Genomic DNA, 6000 nt, shown 5'->3' on the forward strand with positions numbered 1-6000 from the left:
GATTGAAGCTAAGGGCATACAAAACTGTCTAACAGCTCCCACTTGCACTTAGGTCCAATCAGGTACTAGCCGGAGTCCCATGCTTTCCACGTGTTTCTCAAACACTTTCTATGATAGTGGCATTGTCAATGGGTCTGCTACATTTTCCGCTGACGCTACCTTCTGAATCAGGACGTCCCCTCTACCAACAATCTCCCGCAGTACGTGGTACTTCCTCTCGATGTGCTTCGACTTCGAGTGGGCTCGTGGCTCCTTAGCCTGAGCAATGGCTCCATTGTTGTCACACAACAATGGGATGGGTGATGTGCTGGACGGAACAACTCCCAACTCGTGAACGAACTTCTTCATCCACACAGCTTCTTTGGCAGCCTCACTTGCGGCAATGTATTCGGCCTCGGTCGTGGAGTCTGCAGTGGACCCCTGTTTGCTGCTTTTCCAGCAAACAGCACACGATCCTATCATGAAAACATATCCAGATGTAGACTTTCTATCATCTGGGTCTGATTGGAAATCGGCATCTGTAAACCCCTGGATCTGTAGTGAGCTACCGTCGAACACCAGACAAAACTCTTTTGTCCTTCGAAGGTATTTAAGTATGTTTTTCACAGCAGTCCAATGCTCCTGCCCTGGGTTGGCCTGAAATCTGCTTACTACACTCACTGCCTGAGCTATGTCAGGATGAGTGCACAACATGGCATACATGATGCTCCCTACGGCTGAGAAATAAGGAATGTCTTTCATGCCATCAATCTCCTCAGAAGTCTTGGGAGACATCTTCTTGGAGAGAGTGACTCCGTGCCTGAAAGGAACATTTCCTTTCTTGGAGTTTTCCATGCTGTATCTTTTGACTATTTTGTCAATGTAAGCAGATTGGGATAATCCTATCATCCACTTCGATCTATCTCTATAGAGTCGAAGACCCAGTATATAGGAGGCTTCTCCAAGATCTTTCATGGAGAATTGCTGCGAAAGCCATACTTTCACCGTAGTTAACATTCCTACATCATTCCCAATGAGTAGAATGTCATCTACATACAGAACCAAGAAGGTAACCTTATCCCCACTGTACTTCCCGTAGACACAGGGTTCATCCGGATTTTGCTCGAAGTCAAACGATTTGACAGCAGAGTTAAAACGGATGTTCCAACTTCTAGAAGCTTGCTTAAGCCCATAAATGGATCTGTTAAGTTTACATACCATGTTTTCCTGACCTGCAGCAATGAAGCCTTGCGGCTGCTGCATATAGATATCTTCAGTAAGATCTCCATTCAGGAATGCAGTTTTGACATCCATCTGCCAAATCTCATAATCATGGTATGCTGCTACAGCTAGCAGGATCCTAATGGATTTAAGCATGGCCACAGGCGAAAAGGTTTCCTCATAATCGATGCCCTCTTTCTGAGTGTACCCTTTCGCCACCAGACGAGCCTTGAAGGTCTCAACTTTACCATCGGGGCCCTTCTTCCTCTTGTAAATCCATTTGCAACCGATTGCCTTTACCCCGGAGGGCGGATCTACTAGAGTCCAGACTCCATTGGTCTCCATTGAGTCCATCTCTGCCCTCATGGCCTCCACCCACTTCTGGGAATCTATGTCCAACATAGCTTCCGCGTAAGTCACTAGATCCTCCTCACTAGTCAAGGTTTCCACCAGGTAACTATCCTGGTCATAACCATAACGGACTGGTGGCCTGGATGCCCGTGTGGATCTTCTAAGTTGGTCACTACCTGGAACTTGTGGGACATCTCCCACTACTCCTGAGCTCTCCTCATCCAGAACAACTTCCTGACGATGGGTGTCCAGGATATAGTCGGTTTCCAAGAATTGCGCATTTCGACTGCAGAACACTTTCTGCTCACTTGGGTCATAGAAAAGGTAACCTACAGAGCCTTTTGGGTAGCCTACAAATAGGCAACGGCTGGTCTTAGATTCCAACTTGTCTGCACTCGTTCTTTTAACGTGTGCTGGACAACCCAAAATCTTCAAGTGTCTGACACTTGGTTTCTTTCCGGTCCAAAGTTCATATGGAGTATTCGGAACTGATTTGGTTGGAACCCGATTCAGCACGTAAATCGCAGTCTCTAATGCGTAACCCCAAAAGGATGTGGGTAACTCTGAGTGTATGAGAAGCGACCGGACCATATCTAATAAGGTCCTATTCCTCCTCTCTGAAATACCGTTAAGTTGTGGTGTAGCAGGAGGAGCTTATCCCATTGTCCTTTAAGTAGTCCCTGAATTCGTCAGAGAGATATTCGCCACCTCGATCTGATCGAAGGGCTTTAACTTCTCTCCCTAACTGTTTCTCGACCTCTTGTCTAAACTCTTTGAACTTTTCAAAGGATTCAGACTTGTGCCTCATTAGGTACACGTAACCATATCGTGAAAAATCATCTGTGAAGGCGATGAAATACACGTGTTGATTTCGTGTCCTAATGCTCAGGGGACCACATACATCAGTATGTATTTGGTCAAGTGTGCCTGTACATCTTTCAGGCTTACCGTCAAATGGCCGTTTCGTCAAATTGCCTTGTAGGCAAGGCTCACAGGTGGGAAGATCTTCTACAGCTAGAAAATCAAAAGGACCATCCTTTACCAACCTTGTGAATCGGTCAACACCGATGTGGCCAAGTCGGTAATGCCACAGACACGTGGGATTAACTGTATCACGGGCTCTCTTCTTGGGGTTTTCAACCGACGTAGTTTCGGTTATGTTAGTTTCTAGAGAAAGATGTAGAACATAGAGACCGTTCTCCAGTTCCCTGTATGTGATGAATCTGTTGTTTCTTTTAATAGTAATCGTATTACTAAAGAAGACAGAATAACCATCTGCACACAGTTTTGAGACAGAAATCAAATTTCTTCTTAAATTTTGTACATAAAGACAATCTTTTAGTACAATTTTTCCTTCTCTAAAATATAATTCCACGGTTCCTATGGCCGCGGCTGCAACAGTTGCAGTAGTCCCCAAGTAGAGTGTGACTTCTCCTTCACTCAGCCTTCTGCTTACCTTGAACCCCTGCAGTGAGTTACACGCATGAGTTGAAGCCCCGGAGTCAATACACCAGGACGCAGAAGCTACCAATAAATTGGTTTCTATAACACAAGTTTCGAAGTTACCTTTCTTGGATTCCAGGTAGGCAAGACAATTCCTTTTCCAGTGGCCGGTCTTCTTGCAGAAGTGACAGGCATCCGATGCTTTGTCTTTCTTCTGCTTCTTGCTTTTAGTGGCTTTCTTCTGAGGCTTCTTTGCCTTCCTTTCTCTTGCCTGTTTTGCCAGCTTCAACAAGCATGGCTACAGGCTCATCCTTTTTAATCAGTTCTTCAGCTCTTTGCAACATATTGCTGAGCTCCTTTAAGCTGACATTCAGCTTGTTCATGTTATAGTTCATGATGAACGGATTAAAGGAAGGAGGCAAAGAGTTAAGGATAGCATCTATCTGTGTTGCAAGGTCCAGCCCGGATCCAAGAGCCTCCAGTTCGTTGATGTATCCCATCATCCGAAGACAATGGTCGTGAACTTGTTGACCCTTGGACATTTGTGTGGTCATGAACTGTTTCAAGACCTTTTGTCGAGTAGAACGATTCTGCTCTTCATACATTGTCCTGAGACTGTCCAATATGTCTTTGGCAAGTTCGATCTGATCGAACTGCCTCTGTATCGGATTGTCCAAGGAGGCAATGATGTAGCACCGGGCAAGGGAGTTTTTCTCCTCCCATTCTTGATAGTCTCTCCTTCGGGCCTTAGAAGCCCTATCTCCCGGACGCTCCGGGGCAGGATTCTTTGCCACTTTGTCAAGTTTTTCAGAAGCAAGGACCAGCATAGGGTTCCTATACCAGTCAACATAGTTTGGGCCTTTCAACTTGTTGTCATCAAGTAGCTTTGCAAATGATCCGTTTGCCATTTTCTGATAAAAAGGCAAACATCAGTCCACGACCTAATTTGATTCATGTTCATTTCATAGATATGGATTTTAATCTACGATCCATTTCTATTTATTCGTCTCTGAGATTTCCCTTCTTTCTCAGTGACGGAGACTACGGGTTGTCTCTGGAAATGTGGGAAATCACATAGGGTGCATGAAGCCAACTGTTTCAGCTGCATAACCCCACCACCTTTCTGTGAAGGATCATATCCACTCATCATATGAGTTTTCCCTTTGGCCTCTGTCAGACAAGGTTCAGAGCCGTTTTCAGGTAAACCTTTCTGTCCAGTGAGTGCTTACCCATCATATTCGTGAACGCCAAGGTACCATGAGAGAGTTCCCATTTTCTGGTGAAGCCCCTCCCACATCGGTCTATGACGCCCCTATCATCTTATGAAACACTTAGACAAGCCCAACAGCAAATGGATAGCCCATTTTCTGGTGCGTTTCCTCATTACTGAAGGACCCATCTTCGTGCTAATGATGGAAGGCCTTTAGAGAGTTCATTATATGAATCTCCCTATCACATGCACTCATATTATCTGGAGGGAACAGATAATTACGCCCTAGTTTTATCTTTAGGTCAAACCAAAGTGGCTCCCACTGACTTTCATAAAGCCAGATTTTGGTGGGCCTAAATCGGCTAGGGTTCCGCACGAGACCTCATGATGAGGTGTGGGGCCCACCACTAAGGGAGGTCATCCAATGACCTAAAGGGACACCATGGCAATGATGTGCATTCAGCCATGGTGTGCGAAAGAGCCACTATCGATTGAGCATGGGCCAAGTACTTATGGCCCATGTACGTAGCACATCACACATCCATACATCACATGCAGGGATAAATTGATCCAATCAATTAATTATCTGTAAAGCCCATTTGAAGCCCATTTTAAATCCATAATATTAACCATTAACATTATCTAGGTATATGGGCCGAACGGTTCAACCCATATAGCTTTAAGGGTTAAGTGGGCTTTTAGCGGTTTTAACTGTTTAAAACTGGGCCTTTACAGGTTGGGCCAAATTAACCATTCAATTAAATATCAATCCTTAGGCCCATTAGTGGGAAAATTAGGGCTGACTTTCAGCCTTGATTAAACCCTAGATTTGGTCCAAACAGTTTGAACCAATCTTGGTCCGAATGGGTCTAGGTTTGATTTTTAATTAAATCTTTAATTCAAGAAAATAATCTGAAATTAATTACTGATAAAAGAAAAACAACAATCAGTAAATCAGGGCTGTTCGCACAATCCATCCTGCAAAACAAAGGTTAGATAACAGAATGCAGTTTCACAAACTGCAAATCGCAGATGGCGATTCTCCCATCTGCGAAATCTTCTTCTCTGCGAAATCTCCCTTTCTGCGCCGCCATCTTCGATCCATAATTAAAATAAATAGAAATCCTATTTCTATTAATAATTACAACAGATCGAATACCTATACATTGAGTCTAGAAAATAAAAAAAAAATTATTTACAGACCAAATGTAATAAATAAATCCAGAAACTGCAAATCTTGCAGGTTCCCTGCGCAAACCAAGATTTCGATCTCCTCTTGTACGAACAGCCCATAAATCAAGAAAATCATAAAGAACAATTCTAAATAATAATCAGATTTATATAAAATTAATTTCAGATTATTCGCCCATTAATTTTGGGAACAAAATTTCCCAAAAACCATATCTGCGCAAATCGGGTAGAACACCTTCTGCCCATTTGCGCAGGTTCAGATCTGAAACAAACTGGTTCAAGATTTGAACCATGGCTCTGATACCACTGAAGGGATGAGAGATCCATCCTATGGACGCCCAAAAGATTGCGGAATAAGGGGCGAATTTCAAAAATTTTATCTCTCCCTTCAACTGGGAATCGTATTCCCTATTTAGAAAATCATATTTTCAAGGATCAATCTTGAACCATAAACTGAACCAGATCTGAACCAAAAGGAGTGGGAGAGGATTATACCTGATACGGAGAAATACTATCTCCCAACGGAGGTGTTCACGCCCAAGCAAGGATCCAAAATCTGCTCCCACTGAAGATGGCGCAGTGAAGGAAGGAGCAGAATTAGCAAT

The sequence above is a fragment of the Nelumbo nucifera genome, chromosome 6 (genome assembly GCF_055504915.1).
Source record: "Nelumbo nucifera cultivar China Antique chromosome 6, China Antique-T2T, whole genome shotgun sequence".
Taxonomy (NCBI): domain Eukaryota; kingdom Viridiplantae; phylum Streptophyta; class Magnoliopsida; order Proteales; family Nelumbonaceae; genus Nelumbo; species Nelumbo nucifera.